At 44.6% G+C, this 26,054-nt stretch overlaps 11 non-coding genes across 11 annotated transcripts; all 11 read left to right on the top strand.

Annotated features, from left to right (window-relative positions):
* The first annotated feature begins 1,508 nt into the window (after positions 1–1,508).
* trnai-aau (transfer RNA isoleucine (anticodon AAU)) lies at positions 1,509–1,582 on the top strand. The gene has a single exon. It is a non-coding gene; the product is annotated as a tRNA-Ile (tRNA).
* A 2,209-nt stretch (positions 1,583–3,791) lies between these two features.
* trnai-aau (transfer RNA isoleucine (anticodon AAU)) lies at positions 3,792–3,865 on the top strand. Its single transcript has one exon. It is a non-coding gene; the product is annotated as a tRNA-Ile (tRNA).
* A 2,201-nt stretch (positions 3,866–6,066) lies between these two features.
* trnai-aau (transfer RNA isoleucine (anticodon AAU)) lies at positions 6,067–6,140 on the top strand. Its single transcript has one exon. It is a non-coding gene; the product is annotated as a tRNA-Ile (tRNA).
* A 2,209-nt stretch (positions 6,141–8,349) lies between these two features.
* trnai-aau (transfer RNA isoleucine (anticodon AAU)) lies at positions 8,350–8,423 on the top strand. The gene has a single exon. It is a non-coding gene; the product is annotated as a tRNA-Ile (tRNA).
* A 2,209-nt stretch (positions 8,424–10,632) lies between these two features.
* On the top strand, positions 10,633–10,706 carry trnai-aau (transfer RNA isoleucine (anticodon AAU)). The gene has a single exon. It is a non-coding gene; the product is annotated as a tRNA-Ile (tRNA).
* Positions 10,707–12,914: 2,208 nt separating this feature from the next.
* Positions 12,915–12,988, top strand: trnai-aau (transfer RNA isoleucine (anticodon AAU)). The gene has a single exon. It is a non-coding gene; the product is annotated as a tRNA-Ile (tRNA).
* Positions 12,989–15,197: 2,209 nt separating this feature from the next.
* Positions 15,198–15,271, top strand: trnai-aau (transfer RNA isoleucine (anticodon AAU)). The gene has a single exon. It is a non-coding gene; the product is annotated as a tRNA-Ile (tRNA).
* Positions 15,272–17,479: 2,208 nt separating this feature from the next.
* On the top strand, positions 17,480–17,553 carry trnai-aau (transfer RNA isoleucine (anticodon AAU)). Its single transcript has one exon. It is a non-coding gene; the product is annotated as a tRNA-Ile (tRNA).
* A 2,209-nt stretch (positions 17,554–19,762) lies between these two features.
* On the top strand, positions 19,763–19,836 carry trnai-aau (transfer RNA isoleucine (anticodon AAU)). The gene has a single exon. It is a non-coding gene; the product is annotated as a tRNA-Ile (tRNA).
* Positions 19,837–22,045: 2,209 nt separating this feature from the next.
* On the top strand, positions 22,046–22,119 carry trnai-aau (transfer RNA isoleucine (anticodon AAU)). The gene has a single exon. It is a non-coding gene; the product is annotated as a tRNA-Ile (tRNA).
* A 2,209-nt stretch (positions 22,120–24,328) lies between these two features.
* On the top strand, positions 24,329–24,402 carry trnai-aau (transfer RNA isoleucine (anticodon AAU)). Its single transcript has one exon. It is a non-coding gene; the product is annotated as a tRNA-Ile (tRNA).
* Positions 24,403–26,054: the final 1,652 nt, after the last annotated feature.

The following is a 26,054-nucleotide window of genomic DNA, read 5'->3' as shown; positions in this document are numbered from 1 at the left end:
AAGGGGGAGAATTAGGGAGCTGTTTACACCAGGCTGAGAGATGGTGAGTCAGGGCTCCAGATGCAAAGGTGATAATGAGAGTGCATGGAGAGATCTAAGGGAGATTAGGAGCCGTGAATGACGCAGGCTGTAGCCAGTGCTATGTGACAAAATATGTGGGGGATGGGTGAAGCAGAGACAAAATGGAAAACAGGGGAGAAGGGTAGCAAAGTGGGAAGAGGAAAGGAAAAAGATATTGAGAGAGTGGGGAGCGAGAGAAAGAGAGACAATCAAGAAATAAGAGTTACAGAACAATGAAAAAAACACAAATAAAAAAGATAAATAAAATAATTGAAATAAAATTACCTGAAGTTGTTTGAATTCAACAACTTGAGACAATTTTACTTCATTGATTTTATTTATCTTTTTTATCATTTCACCTGCACTATCATAGAGCTCATTAGATATGGACAGCACTGAAAACACAGTCTTCGGTCGAACTCGTCCATTCCGAACAGATATCTTCAATTGATCCAGCCGCGATTGCATGCATTTGACCCATGTCTCTCTAAACCCTGCCTATTCAAATACACGTCCAGATTCCTTAAAAGTATTGGAATTTTACCATCCATCACCAGCTCGTCTGGCAACTTGTTCCAGAAACGCACCACCCTCTGCGCACAGCCATTGCCCATCACTGCCTTTCCAATTCTCGTACTCCCACACCTGATTTATACCCTCTAGTTCTGCACTGCCACACCTGAGCGAAAGAAACTTGTCTATTTACCCGATTCATGCCCCTCATGATTGAAAAGCCTCCATAAGCTCCGCTCCCAGCCTCTGACACGCCAGGCAATATAGTGAGTGTGTGTTCAGCCTGCAACCGTTTGCACCTTTTCCATTTTCAAATGGAGGATGTAGCATGCTGTCTGAAGCAATCATCTCAGCATCTGATCTGTCACTGACGACCGCTGCAGGAAGGCGTGATAACTTTCTAAATATGCTGTCAAACGAAGATTGAATTAGCAACATGAGTGATTGAGCAAAACGTGCAATTGGCGTCTGAGCTGTTGCTGACACCAAAGCAACTGCGTCGTTCGGGAGCAGAAAAAATCCCACTGTCAGATTTCAATTCAAATGCATTTGGCATAAGGTTCGCAGCAGTTTATCAGCAGCACATAACGCTGACTCCAAAAGTCTGTGAGTATCCAGAAGAACAGTGAGCGATCGTTGAAGGGACCTTTCGACAGACGATATTTTTCAACATGACAAGCTGCAGCTGAGCTGGTGGCATTGCGATTGAAATTGCACGCGTCCGGACATTGTGCTTCATTTTGAATATCAGAGCAAATGGTTAAGTCGAGTATGCGCGTTCGGAAAAGTAAATGCTTTTTTTTCGTTGAAAAGCTTTGCAACGAAAGGAAATACTTCAGACTATCGTGCGATCGACATGAAGCAGAAAATGAACAGCCGCCGTGGTTGTGAGCACCGGCAATATAGGCATTTACTTTCGCTGCCTGTGCTGTGTTGGTCGGTTAGCTCAGCTGGTTACAGCGTGGTGCTAATAACGCCAAGGTCGTGGGTTCAATCCCCGCACTGACCACGAGAGGCGCTTCCGTCGTTTGCAGGGCTGTGCCAGTGTTCGCCGTGGCTTTTACTTTCACCGTCTGCAAGAACTTGTCACATGGTCGGTTGAGATGTGTGCTCATTCGAAAGGCGACCATCGCTGTCATGGAACATCAACCCGCTGGTCCCATGCCGGATCTCAGCTGCGTTGCTATTTTTCCAAACAACGTGCTCCACCAAACCACGAAACAGGAAGCCTCACCTGCGCAATAAAACATTTGACAGGGCTAGACGCACGACTTGATCGCCGTACCCATGATGACTGCTGGATGTTGTCTGCAGCAAATCAATCAGTCTCAATTGTTTTCACAAACAAATGCAAATCATGGAATATATGCAGTATTAATCAGACCTGGCACAGTCTCGGAGCAGAACCAGAGTTCAGGCTTCAATTCAAATCAAAGATTCGTTCATGTTATTTTCCTTGATCTCTGTTAATACTTGTCACGCGACTTCCAAAAGGAATTCATTCGCTTGCTCACCTCTCATGCATAGAAGCTGGAGTTATCATGACACCAGCAATATCATAGAGCCATTAATAAAATAAAATTACTGCGGATGCTGGAATCTGAAACCAAAAGAGAAAATGCTGGAAAGTCTCAGCACGTCTGGCACCATCTGCAAGGAGAGAAAAGAGCTGACGTTTCGAGTCGAACTGATCCTTTGTTAAAGATAAAAAAGGGGTAGAATTAGGGAGCTGTTTACACCAGGCTGAGAGATGGTGAGTCAGGGCTCCAGATGCAAAGGTGATAATGAGAGTGCATGGAGAGATCTAAGGGAGATTAGGAGCCGTGAATGACGCAGGCTGTAGCCAGTGCTATGTGACAAAATATGTGGGGGATGGGTGAAGCAGAGACAAAATGGAAAACAGGGGAGAAGGGTAGCAAAGTGGGAAGAGGAAAGGAAAAAGATATTGAGAGAGTGGGGAGCGAGAGAAAGAGAGACAATCAAGAAATAAGAGTTACAGAACAATGAAAAAAACACAAATAAAAAAGATAAATAAAATAATTGAAATAAAATTACCTGAAGTTGTTTGAATTCAACAACTTGAGACAATTTTACTTCATTGATTTTATTTATCTTTTTTATCATTTCACCTGCACTATCATAGAGCTCATTAGATATGGACAGCACTGAAAACACAGTCTTCGGTCGAACTCGTCCATTCCGAACAGATATCTTCAATTGATCCAGCCGCGATTGCATGCATTTGACCCATGTCTCTCTAAACCCTGCCTATTCAAATACACGTCCAGATTCCTTAAAAGTATTGGAATTTTACCATCCATCACCAGCTCGTCTGGCAACTTGTTCCAGAAACGCACCACCCTCTGCGCACAGCCATTGCCCATCACTGCCTTTCCAATTCTCGTACTCCCACACCTGATTTATACCCTCTAGTTCTGCACTGCCACACCTGAGCGAAAGAAACTTGTCTATTTACCCGATTCATGCCCCTCATGATTGAAAAGCCTCCATAAGCTCCGCTCCCAGCCTCTGACACGCCAGGCAATATAGTGAGTGTGTGTTCAGCCTGCAACCGTTTGCACCTTTTCCATTTTCAAATGGAGGATGTAGCATGCTGTCTGAAGCAATCATCTCAGCATCTGATCTGTCACTGACGACCGCTGCAGGAAGGCGTGATAACTTTCTAAATATGCTGTCAAACGAAGATTGAATTAGCAACATGAGTGATTGAGCAAAACGTGCAATTGGCGTCTGAGCTGTTGCTGACACCAAAGCAACTGCGTCGTTCGGGAGCAGAAAAAATCCCACTGTCAGATTTCAATTCAAATGCATTTGGCATAAGGTTCGCAGCAGTTTATCAGCAGCACATAACGCTGACTCCAAAAGTCTGTGAGTATCCAGAAGAACAGTGAGCGATCGTTGAAGGGACCTTTCGACAGACGATATTTTTCAACATGACAAGCTGCAGCTGAGCTGGTGGCATTGCGATTGAAATTGCACGCGTCCGGACATTGTGCTTCATTTTGAATATCAGAGCAAATGGTTAAGTCGAGTATGCGCGTTCGGAAAAGTAAATGCTTTTTTTTCGTTGAAAAGCTTTGCAACGAAAGGAAATACTTCAGACTATCGTGCGATCGACATGAAGCAGAAAATGAACAGCCGCCGTGGTTGTGAGCACCGGCAATATAGGCATTTACTTTCGCTGCCTGTGCTGTGTTGGTCGGTTAGCTCAGCTGGTTACAGCGTGGTGCTAATAACGCCAAGGTCGTGGGTTCAATCCCCGCACTGACCACGAGAGGCGCTTCCGTCGTTTGCAGGGCTGTGCCAGTGTTCGCCGTGGCTTTTACTTTCACCGTCTGCAAGAACTTGTCACATGGTCGGTTGAGATGTGTGCTCATTCGAAAGGCGACCATCGCTGTCATGGAACATCAACCCGCTGGTCCCATGCCGGATCTCAGCTGCGTTGCTATTTTTCCAAACAACGTGCTCCACCAAACCACGAAACAGGAAGCCTCACCTGCGCAATAAAACATTTGACAGGGCTAGACGCACGACTTGATCGCCGTACCCATGATGACTGCTGGATGTTGTCTGCAGCAAATCAATCAGTCTCAATTGTTTTCACAAACAAATGCAAATCATGAAATATATGCAGTATTAATCAGACCTGGCACAGTCTCGGAGCAGAACCAGAGTTCAGGCTTCAATTCAAATCAAAGATTCGTTCATGTTATTTTCCTTGATCTCTGTTAATACTTGTCACGCGACTTCCAAAAGGAATTCATTCGCTTGCTCACCTCTCATGCATAGAAGCTGGAGTTATCATGACACCAGCAATATCATAGAGCCATTAATAAAATAAAATTACTGCGGATGCTGGAATCTGAAACCAAAAGAGAAAATGCTGGAAAGTCTCAGCACGTCTGGCACCATCTGCAAGGAGAGAAAAGAGCTGACGTTTCGAGTCGAACTGATCCTTTGTTAAAGATAAAAAAGGGGGAGAATTAGGGAGCTGTTTACACCAGGCTGAGAGATGGTGAGTCAGGGCTCCAGATGCAAAGGTGATAATGAGAGTGCATGGAGAGATCTAAGGGAGATTAGGAGCCGTGAATGACGCAGGCTGTAGCCAGTGCTATGTGACAAAATATGTGGGGGATGGGTGAAGCAGAGACAAAATGGAAAACAGGGGAGAAGGGTAGCAAAGTGGGAAGAGGAAAGGAAAAAGATATTGAGAGAGTGGGGAGCGAGAGAAAGAGAGACAATCAAGAAATAAGAGTTACAGAACAATGAAAAAAACACAAATAAAAAAGATAAATAAAATAATTGAAATAAAATTACCTGAAGTTGTTTGAATTCAACAACTTGAGACAATTTTACTTCATTGATTTTATTTATCTTTTTTATCATTTCACCTGCACTATCATAGAGCTCATTAGATATGGACAGCACTGAAAACACAGTCTTCGGTCGAACTCGTCCATTCCGAACAGATATCTTCAATTGATCCAGCCGCGATTGCATGCATTTGACCCATGTCTCTCTAAACCCTGCCTATTCAAATACACGTCCAGATTCCTTAAAAGTATTGGAATTTTACCATCCATCACCAGCTCGTCTGGCAACTTGTTCCAGAAACGCACCACCCTCTGCGCACAGCCATTGCCCATCACTGCCTTTCCAATTCTCGTACTCCCACACCTGATTTATACCCTCTAGTTCTGCACTGCCACACCTGAGCGAAAGAAACTTGTCTATTTACCCGATTCATGCCCCTCATGATTGAAAAGCCTCCATAAGCTCCGCTCCCAGCCTCTGACACGCCAGGCAATATAGTGAGTGTGTGTTCAGCCTGCAACCGTTTGCACCTTTTCCATTTTCAAATGGAGGATGTAGCATGCTGTCTGAAGCAATCATCTCAGCATCTGATCTGTCACTGACGACCGCTGCAGGAAGGCGTGATAACTTTCTAAATATGCTGTCAAACGAAGATTGAATTAGCAACATGAGTGATTGAGCAAAACGTGCAATTGGCGTCTGAGCTGTTGCTGACACCAAAGCAACTGCGTCGTTCGGGAGCAGAAAAAATCCCACTGTCAGATTTCAATTCAAATGCATTTGGCATAAGGTTCGCAGCAGTTTATCAGCAGCACATAACGCTGACTCCAAAAGTCTGTGAGTATCCAGAAGAACAGTGAGCGATCGTTGAAGGGACGTTTCGACAGACGATATTTTTCAACATGCAGCTGAGCTGGTGGCATTGCGATTGAAATTGCACGCGTCCGGACATTGTGCTTCATTTTGAATATCAGAGCAAATGGTTAAGTCGAGTATGCGCGTTCGGAAAAGTAAATGCTTTTTTTTCGTTGAAAAGCTTTGCAACGAAAGGAAATACTTCAGACTATCGTGCGATCGACATGAAGCAGAAAATGAACAGCCGCCGTGGTTGTGAGCACCGGCAATATAGGCATTTACTTTCGCTGCCTGTGCTGTGTTGGTCGGTTAGCTCAGCTGGTTAGAGCGTGGTGCTAATAACGCCAAGGTCGTGGGTTCAATCCCCGCACTGACCACGAGAGGCGCTTCCGTCGTTTGCAGGGCTGTGCCAGTGTTCGCCGTGGCTTTTACTTTCACCGTCTGCAAGAACTTGTCACATGGTCGGTTGAGATGTGTGCTCATTCGAAAGGCGACCATCGCTGTCATGGAACATCAACCCGCTGGTCCCATGCCGGATCTCAGCTGCGTTGCTATTTTTCCAAACAACGTGCTCCACCAAACCACGAAACAGGAAGCCTCACCTGCGCAATAAAACATTTGACAGGGCTAGACGCACGACTTGATCGCCGTACCCATGATGACTGCTGGATGTTGTCTGCAGCAAATCAATCAGTCTCAATTGTTTTCACAAACAAATGCAAATCATGGAATATATGCAGTATTAATCAGACCTGGCACAGTCTCGGAGCAGAACCAGAGTTCAGGCTTCAATTCAAATCAAAGATTCGTTCATGTTATTTTCCTTGATCTCTGTTAATACTTGTCACGCGACTTCCAAAAGGAATTCATTCGCTTGCTCACCTCTCATGCATAGAAGCTGGAGTTATCATGACACCAGCAATATCATAGAGCCATTAATAAAATAAAATTACTGCGGATGCTGGAATCTGAAACCAAAAGAGAAAATGCTGGAAAGTCTCAGCACGTCTGGCACCATCTGCAAGGAGAGAAAAGAGCTGACGTTTCGAGTCGAACTGATCCTTTGTTAAAGATAAAAAAGGGGTAGAATTAGGGAGCTGTTTACACCAGGCTGAGAGATGGTGAGTCAGGGCTCCAGATGCAAAGGTGATAATGAGAGTGCATGGAGAGATCTAAGGGAGATTAGGAGCCGTGAATGACGCAGGCTGTAGCCAGTGCTATGTGACAAAATATGTGGGGGATGGGTGAAGCAGAGACAAAATGGAAAACAGGGGAGAAGGGTAGCAAAGTGGGAAGAGGAAAGGAAAAAGATATTGAGAGAGTGGGGAGCGAGAGAAAGAGAGACAATCAAGAAATAAGAGTTACAGAACAATGAAAAAAACACAAATAAAAAAGATAAATAAAATAATTGAAATAAAATTACCTGAAGTTGTTTGAATTCAACAACTTGAGACAATTTTACTTCATTGATTTTATTTATCTTTTTTATCATTTCACCTGCACTATCATAGAGCTCATTAGATATGGACAGCACTGAAAACACAGTCTTCGGTCGAACTCGTCCATTCCGAACAGATATCTTCAATTGATCCAGCCGCGATTGCATGCATTTGACCCATGTCTCTCTAAACCCTGCCTATTCAAATACACGTCCAGATTCCTTAAAAGTATTGGAATTTTACCATCCATCACCAGCTCGTCTGGCAACTTGTTCCAGAAACGCACCACCCTCTGCGCACAGCCATTGCCCATCACTGCCTTTCCAATTCTCGTACTCCCACACCTGATTTATACCCTCTAGTTCTGCACTGCCACACCTGAGCGAAAGAAACTTGTCTATTTACCCGATTCATGCCCCTCATGATTGAAAAGCCTCCATAAGCTCCGCTCCCAGCCTCTGACACGCCAGGCAATATAGTGAGTGTGTGTTCAGCCTGCAACCGTTTGCACCTTTTCCATTTTCAAATGGAGGATGTAGCATGCTGTCTGAAGCAATCATCTCAGCATCTGATCTGTCACTGACGACCGCTGCAGGAAGGCGTGATAACTTTCTAAATATGCTGTCAAACGAAGATTGAATTAGCAACATGAGTGATTGAGCAAAACGTGCAATTGGCGTCTGAGCTGTTGCTGACACCAAAGCAACTGCGTCGTTCGGGAGCAGAAAAAATCCCACTGTCAGATTTCAATTCAAATGCATTTGGCATAAGGTTCGCAGCAGTTTATCAGCAGCACATAACGCTGACTCCAAAAGTCTGTGAGTATCCAGAAGAACAGTGAGCGATCGTTGAAGGGACCTTTCGACAGACGATATTTTTCAACATGACAAGCTGCAGCTGAGCTGGTGGCATTGCGATTGAAATTGCACGCGTCCGGACATTGTGCTTCATTTTGAATATCAGAGCAAATGGTTAAGTCGAGTATGCGCGTTCGGAAAAGTAAATGCTTTTTTTTCGTTGAAAAGCTTTGCAACGAAAGGAAATACTTCAGACTATCGTGCGATCGACATGAAGCAGAAAATGAACAGCCGCCGTGGTTGTGAGCACCGGCAATATAGGCATTTACTTTCGCTGCCTGTGCTGTGTTGGTCGGTTAGCTCAGCTGGTTACAGCGTGGTGCTAATAACGCCAAGGTCGTGGGTTCAATCCCCGCACTGACCACGAGAGGCGCTTCCGTCGTTTGCAGGGCTGTGCCAGTGTTCGCCGTGGCTTTTACTTTCACCGTCTGCAAGAACTTGTCACATGGTCGGTTGAGATGTGTGCTCATTCGAAAGGCGACCATCGCTGTCATGGAACATCAACCCGCTGGTCCCATGCCGGATCTCAGCTGCGTTGCTATTTTTCCAAACAACGTGCTCCACCAAACCACGAAACAGGAAGCCTCACCTGCGCAATAAAACATTTGACAGGGCTAGACGCACGACTTGATCGCCGTACCCATGATGACTGCTGGATGTTGTCTGCAGCAAATCAATCAGTCTCAATTGTTTTCACAAACAAATGCAAATCATGGAATATATGCAGTATTAATCAGACCTGGCACAGTCTCGGAGCAGAACCAGAGTTCAGGCTTCAATTCAAATCAAAGATTCGTTCGTGTTATTTTCCTTGATCTCTGTTAATACTTGTCACGCGACTTCCAAAAGGAATTCATTCGCTTGCTCACCTCTCATGCATAGAAGCTGGAGTTATCATGACACCAGCAATATCATAGAGCCATTAATAAAATAAAATTACTGCGGATGCTGGAATCTGAAACCAAAAGAGAAAATGCTGGAAAGTCTCAGCACGTCTGGCACCATCTGCAAGGAGAGAAAAGAGCTGACGTTTCGAGTCGAACTGATCCTTTGTTAAAGATAAAAAAGGGGTAGAATTAGGGAGCTGTTTACACCAGGCTGAGAGATGGTGAGTCAGGGCTCCAGATGCAAAGGTGATAATGAGAGTGCATGGAGAGATCTAAGGGAGATTAGGAGCCGTGAATGACGCAGGCTGTAGCCAGTGCTATGTGACAAAATATGTGGGGGATGGGTGAAGCAGAGACAAAATGGAAAACAGGGGAGAAGGGTAGCAAAGTGGGAAGAGGAAAGGAAAAAGATATTGAGAGAGTGGGGAGCGAGAGAAAGAGAGACAATCAAGAAATAAGAGTTACAGAACAATGAAAAAAACACAAATAAAAAAGATAAATAAAATAATTGAAATAAAATTACCTGAAGTTGTTTGAATTCAACAACTTGAGACAATTTTACTTCATTGATTTTATTTATCTTTTTTATCATTTCACCTGCACTATCATAGAGCTCATTAGATATGGACAGCACTGAAAACACAGTCTTCGGTCGAACTCGTCCATTCCGAACAGATATCTTCAATTGATCCAGCCGCGATTGCATGCATTTGACCCATGTCTCTCTAAACCCTGCCTATTCAAATACACGTCCAGATTCCTTAAAAGTATTGGAATTTTACCATCCATCACCAGCTCGTCTGGCAACTTGTTCCAGAAACGCACCACCCTCTGCGCACAGCCATTGCCCATCACTGCCTTTCCAATTCTCGTACTCCCACACCTGATTTATACCCTCTAGTTCTGCACTGCCACACCTGAGCGAAAGAAACTTGTCTATTTACCCGATTCATGCCCCTCATGATTGAAAAGCCTCCATAAGCTCCGCTCCCAGCCTCTGACACGCCAGGCAATATAGTGAGTGTGTGTTCAGCCTGCAACCGTTTGCACCTTTTCCATTTTCAAATGGAGGATGTAGCATGCTGTCTGAAGCAATCATCTCAGCATCTGATCTGTCACTGACGACCGCTGCAGGAAGGCGTGATAACTTTCTAAATATGCTGTCAAACGAAGATTGAATTAGCAACATGAGTGATTGAGCAAAACGTGCAATTGGCGTCTGAGCTGTTGCTGACACCAAAGCAACTGCGTCGTTCGGGAGCAGAAAAAATCCCACTGTCAGATTTCAATTCAAATGCATTTGGCATAAGGTTCGCAGCAGTTTATCAGCAGCACATAACGCTGACTCCAAAAGTCTGTGAGTATCCAGAAGAACAGTGAGCGATCGTTGAAGGGACCTTTCGACAGACGATATTTTTCAACATGACAAGCTGCAGCTGAGCTGGTGGCATTGCGATTGAAATTGCACGCGTCCGGACATTGTGCTTCATTTTGAATATCAGAGCAAATGGTTAAGTCGAGTATGCGCGTTCGGAAAAGTAAATGCTTTTTTTTCGTTGAAAAGCTTTGCAACGAAAGGAAATACTTCAGACTATCGTGCGATCGACATGAAGCAGAAAATGAACAGCCGCCGTGGTTGTGAGCACCGGCAATATAGGCATTTACTTTCGCTGCCTGTGCTGTGTTGGTCGGTTAGCTCAGCTGGTTACAGCGTGGTGCTAATAACGCCAAGGTCGTGGGTTCAATCCCCGCACTGACCACGAGAGGCGCTTCCGTCGTTTGCAGGGCTGTGCCAGTGTTCGCCGTGGCTTTTACTTTCACCGTCTGCAAGAACTTGTCACATGGTCGGTTGAGATGTGTGCTCATTCGAAAGGCGACCATCGCTGTCATGGAACATCAACCCGCTGGTCCCATGCCGGATCTCAGCTGCGTTGCTATTTTTCCAAACAACGTGCTCCACCAAACCACGAAACAGGAAGCCTCACCTGCGCAATAAAACATTTGACAGGGCTAGACGCACGACTTGATCGCCGTACCCATGATGACTGCTGGATGTTGTCTGCAGCAAATCAATCAGTCTCAATTGTTTTCACAAACAAATGCAAATCATGAAATATATGCAGTATTAATCAGACCTGGCACAGTCTCGGAGCAGAACCAGAGTTCAGGCTTCAATTCAAATCAAAGATTCGTTCATGTTATTTTCCTTGATCTCTGTTAATACTTGTCACGCGACTTCCAAAAGGAATTCATTCGCTTGCTCACCTCTCATGCATAGAAGCTGGAGTTATCATGACACCAGCAATATCATAGAGCCATTAATAAAATAAAATTACTGCGGATGCTGGAATCTGAAACCAAAAGAGAAAATGCTGGAAAGTCTCAGCACGTCTGGCACCATCTGCAAGGAGAGAAAAGAGCTGACGTTTCGAGTCGAACTGATCCTTTGTTAAAGATAAAAAAGGGGGAGAATTAGGGAGCTGTTTACACCAGGCTGAGAGATGGTGAGTCAGGGCTCCAGATGCAAAGGTGATAATGAGAGTGCATGGAGAGATCTAAGGGAGATTAGGAGCCGTGAATGACGCAGGCTGTAGCCAGTGCTATGTGACAAAATATGTGGGGGATGGGTGAAGCAGAGACAAAATGGAAAACAGGGGAGAAGGGTAGCAAAGTGGGAAGAGGAAAGGAAAAAGATATTGAGAGAGTGGGGAGCGAGAGAAAGAGAGACAATCAAGAAATAAGAGTTACAGAACAATGAAAAAAACACAAATAAAAAAGATAAATAAAATAATTGAAATAAAATTACCTGAAGTTGTTTGAATTCAACAACTTGAGACAATTTTACTTCATTGATTTTATTTATCTTTTTTATCATTTCACCTGCACTATCATAGAGCTCATTAGATATGGACAGCACTGAAAACACAGTCTTCGGTCGAACTCGTCCATTCCGAACAGATATCTTCAATTGATCCAGCCGCGATTGCATGCATTTGACCCATGTCTCTCTAAACCCTGCCTATTCAAATACACGTCCAGATTCCTTAAAAGTATTGGAATTTTACCATCCATCACCAGCTCGTCTGGCAACTTGTTCCAGAAACGCACCACCCTCTGCGCACAGCCATTGCCCATCACTGCCTTTCCAATTCTCGTACTCCCACACCTGATTTATACCCTCTAGTTCTGCACTGCCACACCTGAGCGAAAGAAACTTGTCTATTTACCCGATTCATGCCCCTCATGATTGAAAAGCCTCCATAAGCTCCGCTCCCAGCCTCTGACACGCCAGGCAATATAGTGAGTGTGTGTTCAGCCTGCAACCGTTTGCACCTTTTCCATTTTCAAATGGAGGATGTAGCATGCTGTCTGAAGCAATCATCTCAGCATCTGATCTGTCACTGACGACCGCTGCAGGAAGGCGTGATAACTTTCTAAATATGCTGTCAAACGAAGATTGAATTAGCAACATGAGTGATTGAGCAAAACGTGCAATTGGCGTCTGAGCTGTTGCTGACACCAAAGCAACTGCGTCGTTCGGGAGCAGAAAAAATCCCACTGTCAGATTTCAATTCAAATGCATTTGGCATAAGGTTCGCAGCAGTTTATCAGCAGCACATAACGCTGACTCCAAAAGACTGTGAGTATCCAGAAGAACAGTGAGCGATCGTTGAAGGGACCTTTCGACAGATGATATTTTTCGACATGACAAGCTGCAGCTGAGCTGGTGGCATTGCGATTGAAATTGCACGCGTCCGGACATTGTGCTTCATTTTGAATATCAGAGCAAATGGTTAAGTCGAGTATGCGCGTTCGGAAAAGTAAATGCTTTTTTTCGTTGAAAAGCTTTGCAACGAAAGGAAATACTTCAGACTATCGTGCGATCGACATGAAGCAGAAAATGAACAGCCGCCGTGGTTGTGAGCACCGGCAATATAGGCATTTACTTTCGCTGCCTGTGCTGTGTTGGTCGGTTAGCTCAGCTGGTTAGAGCGTGGTGCTAATAACGCCAAGGTCGTGGGTTCAATCCCCGCACTGACCACGAGAGGCGCTACCGTCGTTAGCAGGGCTGTGTCAGTGTTCGTCGTGGCTTTTACTTTCACCGTCTGCAAGAACTTGTCACATGGTCGGTTGAGATGTGTGCTCATTCGAAAGGCGACCATCGCTGTCATGTAACATCAACCCGCTGGTCCCATGCCGGATCTCAGCTGCGTTGCTATTTTTCCAAACAACGTGCTCCACCAAACCACGAAACAGGAAGCCTCACCTGCGCAATAAAACATTTGACAGGGCTAGACGCACGACTTGATCGCAGTACCCATGATGACTGCTGGATGTTGTCTGCAGCAAATCAATCAGTCTCAATTGTTTTCACAAACAAATGCAAATCATGAAATATATGCAGTATTAATCAGACCTGGCACAGTCTCGGAGCAGAACCAGAGTTCAGGCTTCAATTCAAATCAAAGATTCGTTCATGTTATTTTCCTTGATCTCTGTTAATACTTGTCACGCGACTTCCAAAAGGAATTCATTCGCTTGCTCACCTCTCATGCATAGAAGCTGGAGTTATCATGACACCAGCAATATCATAGAGCCATTAATAAAATAAAATTACTGCGGATGCTGGAATCTGAAACCAAAAGAGAAAATGCTGGAAAGTCTCAGCACGTCTGGCACCATCTGCAAGGAGAGAAAAGAGCTGACGTTTCGAGTCGAACTGATCCTTTGTTAAAGATAAAAAAGGGGTAGAATTAGGGAGCTGTTTACACCAGGCTGAGAGATGGTGAGTCAGGGCTCCAGATGCAAAGGTGATAATGAGAGTGCATGGAGAGATCTAAGGGAGATTAGGAGCCGTGAATGACGCAGGCTGTAGCCAGTGCTATGTGACAAAATATGTGGGGGATGGGTGAAGCAGAGACAAAATGGAAAACAGGGGAGAAGGGTAGCAAAGTGGGAAGAGGAAAGGAAAAAGATATTGAGAGAGTGGGGAGCGAGAGAAAGAGAGACAATCAAGAAATAAGAGTTACAGAACAATGAAAAAAACACAAATAAAAAAGATAAATAAAATAATTGAAATAAAATTACCTGAAGTTGTTTGAATTCAACAACTTGAGACAATTTTACTTCATTGATTTTATTTATCTTTTTTATCATTTCACCTGCACTATCATAGAGCTCATTAGACATGGACAGCACTGAAAACACAGTCTTCGGTCGAACTCGTCCATTCCGAACAGATATCTTCAATTGATCCAGCCGCGATTGCATGCATTTGACCCATGTCTCTCTAAACCCTGCCTATTCAAATACACGTCCAGATTCCTTAAAAGTATTGGAATTTTACCATCCATCACCAGCTCGTCTGGCAACTTGTTCCAGAAACGCACCACCCTCTGCGCACAGCCATTGCCCATCACTGCCTTTCCAATTCTCGTACTCCCACACCTGATTTATACCCTCTAGTTCTGCACTGCCACACCTGAGCGAAAGAAACTTGTCTATTTACCCGATTCATGCCCCTCATGATTGAAAAGCCTCCATAAGCTCCGCTCCCAGCCTCTGACACGCCAGGCAATATAGTCAGTGTGTGTTCAGCCTGCAACCGTTTGCACCTTTTCCATTTTCAAATGGAGGATGTAGCATGCTGTCTGAAGCAATCATCTCAGCATCTGATCTGTCACTGACGACCGCTGCAGGAAGGCGTGATAACTTTCTAAATATGCTGTCAAACGAAGATTGAATTAGCAACATGAGTGATTGAGCAAAACGTGCAATTGGCGTCTGAGCTGTTGCTGACACCAAAGCAACTGCGTCGTTCGGGAGCAGAAAAAATCCCACTGTTAGATTTCAATTCAAATGCATTTGGCATAAGGTTCGCAGCAGTTTATCAGCAGCACATAACGCTGACTCCAAAAGTCTGTGAGTATCCAGAAGAACAGTGAGCGATCGTTGAAGGGACGTTTCGACAGACGATATTTTTCAACATGACAAGCTGCAGCTGAGCTGGTGGCATTGCGATTGAAATTGCACGCGTCCGGACATTGTGCTTCATTTTGAATATCAGAGCAAATGGTTAAGTCGAGTATGCGCGTTCGGAAAAGTAAATGCTTTTTTTTCGTTGAAAAGCTTTGCAACGAAAGGAAATACTTCAGACTATCGTGCGATCGACATGAAGCAGAAAATGAACAGCCGCCGTGGTTGTGAGCACCGGCAATATAGGCATTTACTTTCGCTGCCTGTGCTGTGTTGGTCGGTTAGCTCAGCTGGTTAGAGCGTGGTGCTAATAACGCCAAGGTCGTGGGTTCAATCCCCGCACTGACCACGAGAGGCGCTTCCGTCGTTAGCAGGGCTGTGTCAGTGTTCGCCGTGGCATTTACTTTCACCGTCTGCAAGAACTTGTCACATGGTCGGTTGAGATGTGTGCTCATTCGAAAGGCGACCATCGCTGTCATGTAACATCAACCCGCTGGGCCCATGCCGGATCTCAGCTGCGTTGCTATTTTTCCAAACAACGTGCTCCACCAAACCACGAAACAGGAAGCCTCACCTGCGCAATAAAACATTTGACAGGGCTAGACGCACGACTTGATCGCCGTACCCATGATGACTGCTGGATGTTGTCTGCAGCAAATCAATCAGTCTCAATTGTTTTCACAAACAAATGCAAATCATGAAATATATGCAGTAGTAATCAGACCTGGCACAGTCTCGGAGCAGAACCAGAGTTCAGGCTTCAATTCAAATCAAAGATTCGTTCATGTTATTTTCCTTGATCTCTGTTAATACTTGTCACGCGACTTCCAAAAGGAATTCATTCGCTTGCTCACCTCTCATGCATAGAAGCTGGAGTTATCATGACACCAGCAATATCATAGAGCCATTAATAAAATAAAATTACTGCGGATGCTGGAATCTGAAACCAAAAGAGAAAATGCTGGAAAGTCTCAGCACGTCTGGCACCATCTGCAAGGAGAGAAAAGAGCTGACGTTTCGAGTCGAACTGATCCTTTGTTAAAGATAAAAAAGGGGGAGAATTAGGGAGCTGTTTACACCAGGCTGAGAGATGGTGAGTCAGGGCTCCAGATGCAAAGGTGATAATGAGAGTGCATGGAGAGATCTAAGGGAGATTAGGAGCCGTGAATGACGCAGGCTGTAGCCAGTGCTATGTGACAAAATATGTGGGGGATGGGTGAAGCAGAGACAAAATGGAAAACAGGGGAGAAGGGTAGCAAAGTGGGAAGAGGAAAGGAAAAAGATATTGAGAGAGTGGGGAGCGAGAGAAAGAGAGACAATCAAGAAATAAGAGTTACAGAACAATGAAAAAAACACAAATAAAAAAGATAAATAAAATAATTGAAATAAAATTACCTGAAGTTGTTTGAATTCAACAACTTGAGACAATTTTACTTCATTGATTTTATTTATCTTTTTTATCATTTCACCTGCACTATCATAGAGCTCATTAGATATGGACAGCACTGAAAACACAGTCTTCGGTCGAACTCGTCCATTCCGAACAGATATCTTCAATTGATCCAGCCGCGATTGCATGCATTTGACCCATGTCTCTCTAAACCCTGCCTATTCAAATACACGTCCAGATTCCTTAAAAGTATTGGAATTTTACCATCCATCACCAGCTCGTCTGGCAACTTGTTCCAGAAACGCACCACCCTCTGCGCACAGCCATTGCCCATCACTGCCTTTCCAATTCTCGTACTCCCACACCTGATTTATACCCTCTAGTTCTGCACTGCCACACCTGAGCGAAAGAAACTTGTCTATTTACCCGATTCATGCCCCTCATGATTGAAAAGCCTCCATAAGCTCCGCTCCCAGCCTCTGACACGCCAGGCAATATAGTGAGTGTGTGTTCAGCCTGCAACCGTTTGCACCTTTTCCATTTTCAAATGGAGGATGTAGCATGCTGTCTGAAGCAATCATCTCAGCATCTGATCTGTCACTGACGACCGCTGCAGGAAGGCGTGATAACTTTCTAAATATGCTGTCAAACGAAGATTGAATTAGCAACATGAGTGATTGAGCAAAACGTGCAATTGGCGTCTGAGCTGTTGCTGACACCAAAGCAACTGCGTCGTTCGGGAGCAGAAAAAATCCCACTGTCAGATTTCAATTCAAATGCATTTGGCATAAGGTTCGCAGCAGTTTATCAGCAGCACATAACGCTGACTCCAAAAGACTGTGAGTATCCAGAAGAACAGTGAGCGATCGTTGAAGGGACCTTTCGACAGATGATATTTTTCGACATGACAAGCTGCAGCTGAGCTGGTGGCATTGCGATTGAAATTGCACGCGTCCGGACATTGTGCTTCATTTTGAATATCAGAGCAAATGGTTAAGTCGAGTATGCGCGTTCGGAAAAGTAAATGCTTTTTTTCGTTGAAAAGCTTTGCAACGAAAGGAAATACTTCAGACTATCGTGCGATCGACATGAAGCAGAAAATGAACAGCCGCCGTGGTTGTGAGCACCGGCAATATAGGCATTTACTTTCGCTGCCTGTGCTGTGTTGGTCGGTTAGCTCAGCTGGTTAGAGCGTGGTGCTAATAACGCCAAGGTCGTGGGTTCAATCCCCGCACTGACCACGAGAGGCGCTACCGTCGTTAGCAGGGCTGTGTCAGTGTTCGTCGTGGCTTTTACTTTCACCGTCTGCAAGAACTTGTCACATGGTCGGTTGAGATGTGTGCTCATTCGAAAGGCGACCATCGCTGTCATGTAACATCAACCCGCTGGTCCCATGCCGGATCTCAGCTGCGTTGCTATTTTTCCAAACAACGTGCTCCACCAAACCACGAAACAGGAAGCCTCACCTGCGCAATAAAACATTTGACAGGGCTAGACGCACGACTTGATCGCAGTACCCATGATGACTGCTGGATGTTGTCTGCAGCAAATCAATCAGTCTCAATTGTTTTCACAAACAAATGCAAATCATGAAATATATGCAGTATTAATCAGACCTGGCACAGTCTCGGAGCAGAACCAGAGTTCAGGCTTCAATTCAAATCAAAGATTCGTTCATGTTATTTTCCTTGATCTCTGTTAATACTTGTCACGCGACTTCCAAAAGGAATTCATTCGCTTGCTCACCTCTCATGCATAGAAGCTGGAGTTATCATGACACCAGCAATATCATAGAGCCATTAATAAAATAAAATTACTGCGGATGCTGGAATCTGAAACCAAAAGAGAAAATGCTGGAAAGTCTCAGCACGTCTGGCACCATCTGCAAGGAGAGAAAAGAGCTGACGTTTCGAGTCGAACTGATCCTTTGTTAAAGATAAAAAAGGGGTAGAATTAGGGAGCTGTTTACACCAGGCTGAGAGATGGTGAGTCAGGGCTCCAGATGCAAAGGTGATAATGAGAGTGCATGGAGAGATCTAAGGGAGATTAGGAGCCGTGAATGACGCAGGCTGTAGCCAGTGCTATGTGACAAAATATGTGGGGGATGGGTGAAGCAGAGACAAAATGGAAAACAGGGGAGAAGGGTAGCAAAGTGGGAAGAGGAAAGGAAAAAGATATTGAGAGAGTGGGGAGCGAGAGAAAGAGAGACAATCAAGAAATAAGAGTTACAGAACAATGAAAAAAACACAAATAAAAAAGATAAATAAAATAATTGAAATAAAATTACCTGAAGTTGTTTGAATTCAACAACTTGAGACAATTTTACTTCATTGATTTTATTTATCTTTTTTATCATTTCACCTGCACTATCATAGAGCTCATTAGACATGGACAGCACTGAAAACACAGTCTTCGGTCGAACTCGTCCATTCCGAACAGATATCTTCAATTGATCCAGCCGCGATTGCATGCATTTGACCCATGTCTCTCTAAACCCTGCCTATTCAAATACACGTCCAGATTCCTTAAAAGTATTGGAATTTTACCATCCATCACCAGCTCGTCTGGCAACTTGTTCCAGAAACGCACCACCCTCTGCGCACAGCCATTGCCCATCACTGCCTTTCCAATTCTCGTACTCCCACACCTGATTTATACCCTCTAGTTCTGCACTGCCACACCTGAGCGAAAGAAACTTGTCTATTTACCCGATTCATGCCCCTCATGATTGAAAAGCCTCCATAAGCTCCGCTCCCAGCCTCTGACACGCCAGGCAATATAGTCAGTGTGTGTTCAGCCTGCAACCGTTTGCACCTTTTCCATTTTCAAATGGAGGATGTAGCATGCTGTCTGAAGCAATCATCTCAGCATCTGATCTGTCACTGACGACCGCTGCAGGAAGGCGTGATAACTTTCTAAATATGCTGTCAAACGAAGATTGAATTAGCAACATGAGTGATTGAGCAAAACGTGCAATTGGCGTCTGAGCTGTTGCTGACACCAAAGCAACTGCGTCGTTCGGGAGCAGAAAAAATCCCACTGTTAGATTTCAATTCAAATGCATTTGGCATAAGGTTCGCAGCAGTTTATCAGCAGCACATAACGCTGACTCCAAAAGTCTGTGAGTATCCAGAAGAACAGTGAGCGATCGTTGAAGGGACGTTTCGACAGACGATATTTTTCAACATGACAAGCTGCAGCTGAGCTGGTGGCATTGCGATTGAAATTGCACGCGTCCGGACATTGTGCTTCATTTTGAATATCAGAGCAAATGGTTAAGTCGAGTATGCGCGTTCGGAAAAGTAAATGCTTTTTTTTCGTTGAAAAGCTTTGCAACGAAAGGAAATACTTCAGACTATCGTGCGATCGACATGAAGCAGAAAATGAACAGCCGCCGTGGTTGTGAGCACCGGCAATATAGGCATTTACTTTCGCTGCCTGTGCTGTGTTGGTCGGTTAGCTCAGCTGGTTAGAGCGTGGTGCTAATAACGCCAAGGTCGTGGGTTCAATCCCCGCACTGACCACGAGAGGCGCTTCCGTCGTTAGCAGGGCTGTGTCAGTGTTCGCCGTGGCATTTACTTTCACCGTCTGCAAGAACTTGTCACATGGTCGGTTGAGATGTGTGCTCATTCGAAAGGCGACCATCGCTGTCATGTAACATCAACCCGCTGGGCCCATGCCGGATCTCAGCTGCGTTGCTATTTTTCCAAACAACGTGCTCCACCAAACCACGAAACAGGAAGCCTCACCTGCGCAATAAAACATTTGACAGGGCTAGACGCACGACTTGATCGCCGTACCCATGATGACTGCTGGATGTTGTCTGCAGCAAATCAATCAGTCTCAATTGTTTTCACAAACAAATGCAAATCATGAAATATATGCAGTAGTAATCAGACCTGGCACAGTCTCGGAGCAGAACCAGAGTTCAGGCTTCAATTCAAATCAAAGATTCGTTCATGTTATTTTCCTTGATCTCTGTTAATACTTGTCACGCGACTTCCAAAAGGAATTCATTCGCTTGCTCACCTCTCATGCATAGAAGCTGGAGTTATCATGACACCAGCAATATCATAGAGCCATTAATAAAATAAAATTACTGCGGATGCTGGAATCTGAAACCAAAAGAGAAAATGCTGGAAAGTCTCAGCACGTCTGGCACCATCTGCAAGGAGAGAAAAGAGCTGACGTTTCGAGTCGAACTGATCCTTTGTTAAAGATAAAAAAGGGGGAGAATTAGGGAGCTGTTTACACCAGGCTGAGAGATGGTGAGTCAGGGCTCCAGATGCAAAGGTGATAATGAGAGTGCATGGAGAGATCTAAGGGAGATTAGGAGCCGTGAATGACGCAGGCTGTAGCCAGTGCTATGTGACAAAATATGTGGGGGATGGGTGAAGCAGAGACAAAATGGAAAACAGGGGAGAAGGGTAGCAAAGTGGGAAGAGGAAAGGAAAAAGATATTGAGAGAGTGGGGAGCGAGAGAAAGAGAGACAATCAAGAAATAAGAGTTACAGAACAATGAAAAAAACACAAATAAAAAAGATAAATAAAATAATTGAAATAAAATTACCTGAAGTTGTTTGAATTCAACAACTTGAGACAATTTTACTTCATTGATTTTATTTATCTTTTTTATCATTTCACCTGCACTATCATAGAGCTCATTAGACATGGACAGCACTGAAAACACAGTCTTCGGTCGAACTCGTCCATTCCGAACAGATATCTTCAATTGATCCAGCCGCGATTGCATGCATTTGACCCATGTCTCTCTAAACCCTGCCTATTCAAATACACGTCCAGATTCCTTAAAAGTATTGGAATTTTACCATCCATCACCAGCTCGTCTGGCAACTTGTTCCAGAAACGCACCACCCTCTGCGCACAGCCATTGCCCATCACTGCCTTTCCAATTCTCGTACTCCCACACCTGATTTATACCCTCTAGTTCTGCACTGCCACACCTGAGCGAAAGAAACTTGTCTATTTACCCGATTCATGCCCCTCATGATTGAAAAGCCTCCATAAGCTCCGCTCCCAGCCTCTGACACGCCAGGCAATATAGTCAGTGTGTGTTCAGCCTGCAACCGTTTGCACCTTTTCCATTTTCAAATGGAGGATGTAGCATGCTGTCTGAAGCAATCATCTCAGCATCTGATCTGTCACTGACGACCGCTGCAGGAAGGCGTGATAACTTTCTAAATATGCTGTCAAACGAAGATTGAATTAGCAACATGAGTGATTGAGCAAAACGTGCAATTGGCGTCTGAGCTGTTGCTGACACCAAAGCAACTGCGTCGTTCGGGAGCAGAAAAAATCCCACTGTTAGATTTCAATTCAAATGCATTTGGCATAAGGTTCGCAGCAGTTTATCAGCAGCACATAACGCTGACTCCAAAAGTCTGTGAGTATCCAGAAGAACAGTGAGCGATCGTTGAAGGGACGTTTCGACAGACGATATTTTTCAACATGACAAGCTGCAGCTGAGCTGGTGGCATTGCGATTGAAATTGCACGCGTCCGGACATTGTGCTTCATTTTGAATATCAGAGCAAATGGTTAAGTCGAGTATGCGCGTTCGGAAAAGTAAATGCTTTTTTTTCGTTGAAAAGCTTTGCAACGAAAGGAAATACTTCAGACTATCGTGCGATCGACATGAAGCAGAAAATGAACAGCCGCCGTGGTTGTGAGCACCGGCAATATAGGCATTTACTTTCGCTGCCTGTGCTGTGTTGGTCGGTTAGCTCAGCTGGTTAGAGCGTGGTGCTAATAACGCCAAGGTCGTGGGTTCAATCCCCGCACTGACCACGAGAGGCGCTTCCGTCGTTAGCAGGGCTGTGTCAGTGTTCGCCGTGGCTTTTACTTTCACCGTCTGCAAGAACTTGTCACATGGTCGGTTGAGATGTGTGCTCATTCGAAAGGCGACCATCGCTGTCATGTAACATCAACCCGCTGGGCCCATGCCGGATCTCAGCTGCGTTGCTATTTTTCCAAACAACGTGCTCCACCAAACCACGAAACAGGAAGCCTCACCTGCGCAATAAAACATTTGACAGGGCTAGACGCACGACTTGATCGCCGTACCCATGATGACTGCTGGATGTTGTCTGCAGCAAATCAATCAGTCTCAATTGTTTTCACAAACAAATGCAAATCATGAAATATATGCAGTAGTAATCAGACCTGGCACAGTCTCGGAGCAGAACCAGAGTTCAGGCTTCAATTCAAATCAAAGATTCGTTCATGTTATTTTCCTTGATCTCTGTTAATACTTGTCACGCGACTTCCAAAAGGAATTCATTCGCTTGCTCACCTCTCATGCATAGAAGCTGGAGTTATCATGACACCAGCAATATCATAGAGCCATTAATAAAATAAAATTACTGCGGATGCTGGAATCTGAAACCAAAAGAGAAAATGCTGGAAAGTCTCAGCACGTCTGGCACCATCTGCAAGGAGAGAAAAGAGCTGACGTTTCGAGTCGAACTGATCCTTTGTTAAAGATAAAAAAGGGGGAGAATTAGGGAGCTGTTTACACCAGGCTGAGAGATGGTGAGTCAGGGCTCCAGATGCAAAGGTGATAAGGAGAGTGCATGGAGAGATCTAAGGGAGATTGGGAGCCGTGAATGACGCAGGCTGTAGCCAGTGCTATGTGACAAAATATGTGGGGGATGGGTGAAGCAGAGACAAAATGGAAAACAGGGGAGAAGGGTAGCAAAGTGGGAAGAGGAAAGGAAAAAGATATTGAGAGAGTGGGGAGCGAGAGAAAGAGAGACAATCAAGAAATAAGAGTTACAGAACAATGAAAAAAACACAAATAAAAAAGATAAATAAAATAATTGAAATAAAATTACCTGAAGTTGTTTGAATTCAACAACTTGAGACAATTTTACTTCATTGATTTTATTTATCTTTTTTATCATTTCACCTGCACTATCATAGAGCTCATTAGATATGGACAGCACTGAAAACACAGTCTTCGGTCGAACTCGTCCATTCCGAACAGATATCTTCAATTGATCCAGCCGCGATTGCATGCATTTGACCCATGTCTCTCTAAACCCTGCCTATTCAAATACACGTCCAGATTCCTTAAAAGTATTGGAATTTTACCATCCATCACCAGCTCGTCTGGCAACTTGTTCCAGAAACGCACCACCCTCTGCGCACAGCCATTGCCCATCACTGCCTTTCCAATTCTCGTACTCCCACACCTGATTTATACCCTCTAGTTCTGCACTGCCACACCTGAGCGAAAGAAACTTGTCTATTTACCCGATTCATGCCCCTCATGATTGAAAAGCCTCCATAAGCTCCGCTCCCAGCCTCTGACACGCCAGGCAATATAGTGAGTGTGTGTTCAGCCTGCAACCGTTTGCACCTTTTCCATTTTCAAATGGAGGATGTAGCATGCTGTCTGAAGCAATCATCTTAGCATCTGATCTGTCACTGACGACCGCTGCAGGAAGGCGTGATAACTTTCTAAATATGCTGTCAAACGAAGATTGAATTAGCAACATGAGTGATTGAGCAAAACGTGCAATTGGCGTCTGAGCTGTTGCTGACACCAAAGCAACTGCGTCGTTCGGGAGCAGAAAAAATCCCACTGTTAGATTTCAATTCAAATGCATTTGGCATAAGGTTCGCAGCAGTTTATCAGCAGCACATAACGCTGACTCCAAAAGTCTGTGAGTATCCAGAAGAACAGTGAGCGATCGTTGAAGGGACGTTTCGACAGACGATATTTTTCAACATGACAAGCTGCAGCTGAGCTGGTGGCATTGCGATTGAAATTGCACGCGTCCGGACATTGTGCTTCATTTTGAATATCAGAGCAAATGGTTAAGTCGAGTATGCGCGTTCGGAAAAGTAAATGCTTTTTTTTCGTTGAAAAGCTTTGCAACGAAAGGAAATACTTCAGACTATCGTGCGATCGACATGAAGCAGAAAATGAACAGCCGCCGTGGTTGTGAGCACCGGCAATATAGGCATTTACTTTCGCTGCCTGTGCTGTGTTGGTCGGTTAGCTCAGCTGGTTACAGCGTGGTGCTAATAACGCCAAGGTCGTGGGTTCAATCCCCGCACTGACCACGAGAGGCGCTTCCGTCGTTTGCAGGGCTGTGCCAGTGTTTGCCGTGGCTTTTACTTTCACCGTCTGCAAGAACTTGTCACATGGTCGGTTGAGATGTGTGCTCATTCGAAAGGCGACCATCGCTGTCATGTAACATCAACCCGCTGGTCCCATGCCGGATCTCAGCTGCGTTGATATTTTTCCAAACAACGTGCTCCACCAAACCACGAAACAGGAAGCCTCACCTGCGCAATAAAACATTTGACAGGGCTAGACGCACGACTTGATCGCCGTACCCATGATGACTGCTGGATGTTGTCTGCAGCAAATCAATCAGTCTCAATTGTTTTCACAAACAAATGCAAATCATGAAATATATGCAGTATTAATCAGACCTGGCACAGTCTCGGAGCAGAACCAGAGTTCAGGCTTCAATTGAAATCAAAGATTCGTTCATGTTATTTTCCTTGATCTCTGTTAATACTTGTCACGCGACTTCCAAAAGGAATTCATTCGCTTGCTCACCTCTCATGCATAGAAGCTGGAGTTATCATGACACCAGCAATATCATAGAGCCATTAATAAAATAAAATTACTGCGGATGCTGGAATCTGAAACCAAAAGAGAAAATGCTGGAAAGTCTCAGCACGTCTGGCACCATCTGCAAGGAGAGAAAAGAGCTGACGTTTCGAGTCGAACTGATCCTTTGTTAAAGATAAAAAAGGGGGAGAATTAGGGAGCTGTTTACACCAGGCTGAGAGATAGTGAGTCAGGGCTCCAGATGCAAAGGTGATAATGAGAGTGCATGGAGAGATCTAAGGGAGATTAGGAGCCGTGAATGACGCAGGCTGTAGCCAGTGCTATGTGACAAAATATGTGGGGGATGGGTGAAGCAGAGACAAAATGGAAAACAGGGGAGAAGGGTAGCAAAGTGGGAAGAGGAAAGGAAAAAGATATTGAGAGAGTGGGGAGCGAGAGAAAGAGAGACAATCAAGAAATAAGAGTTACAGAACAATGAAAAAAACACAAATAAAAAAGATAAATAAAATAATTGAAATAAAATTACCTGAAGTTGTTTGAATTCAACAACTTGAGACAATTTTACTTCATTGATTTTATTTATCTTTTTTATCATTTCACCTGCACTATCATAGAGCTCATTAGATATGGACAGCACTGAAAACACTGTCTTCGGTCGAACTCGTCCATTCCGAACAGATATCTTCAATTGATCCAGCCGCGATTGCATGCATTTGACCCATGTCTCTCTAATCCCTGCCTATTCAAATACACGTCCAGATTCCTTAAAAGTATTGGAATTTTACCATCCATCACCAGCTCGTCTGGCAACTTGTTCCAGAAACGCACCACCCTCTGCGCACAGCCATTGCCCATCACTGCCTTTCCAATTCTCGTACTCCCACACCTGATTTATACCCTCTAGTTCTGCACTGCCACACCTGAGCGAAAGAAACTTGTCTATTTACCCGATTCATGCCCCTCATGATTGAAAAGCCTCCATAAGCTCCGCTCCCAGCCTCTGACACGCCAGGCAATATAGTGAGTGTGTGTTCAGCCTGCAACCGTTTGCACCTTTTCCATTTTCAAATGGAGGATGTAGCATGCTGTCTGAAGCAATCATCTCAGCATCTGATCTGTCACTGACGACCGC

Source organism: Chiloscyllium plagiosum, unplaced genomic scaffold (assembly GCF_037043375.1).
Source record: "Chiloscyllium plagiosum isolate Xiang-an unplaced genomic scaffold, Cpla_swu_hap1 HiC_scaffold_45, whole genome shotgun sequence".
Lineage (NCBI taxonomy): Eukaryota > Metazoa > Chordata > Chondrichthyes > Orectolobiformes > Hemiscylliidae > Chiloscyllium > Chiloscyllium plagiosum.
Note: the sequence above shows the minus strand (reverse complement) of the source record. Positions and strands in the feature narration are given on the sequence as shown.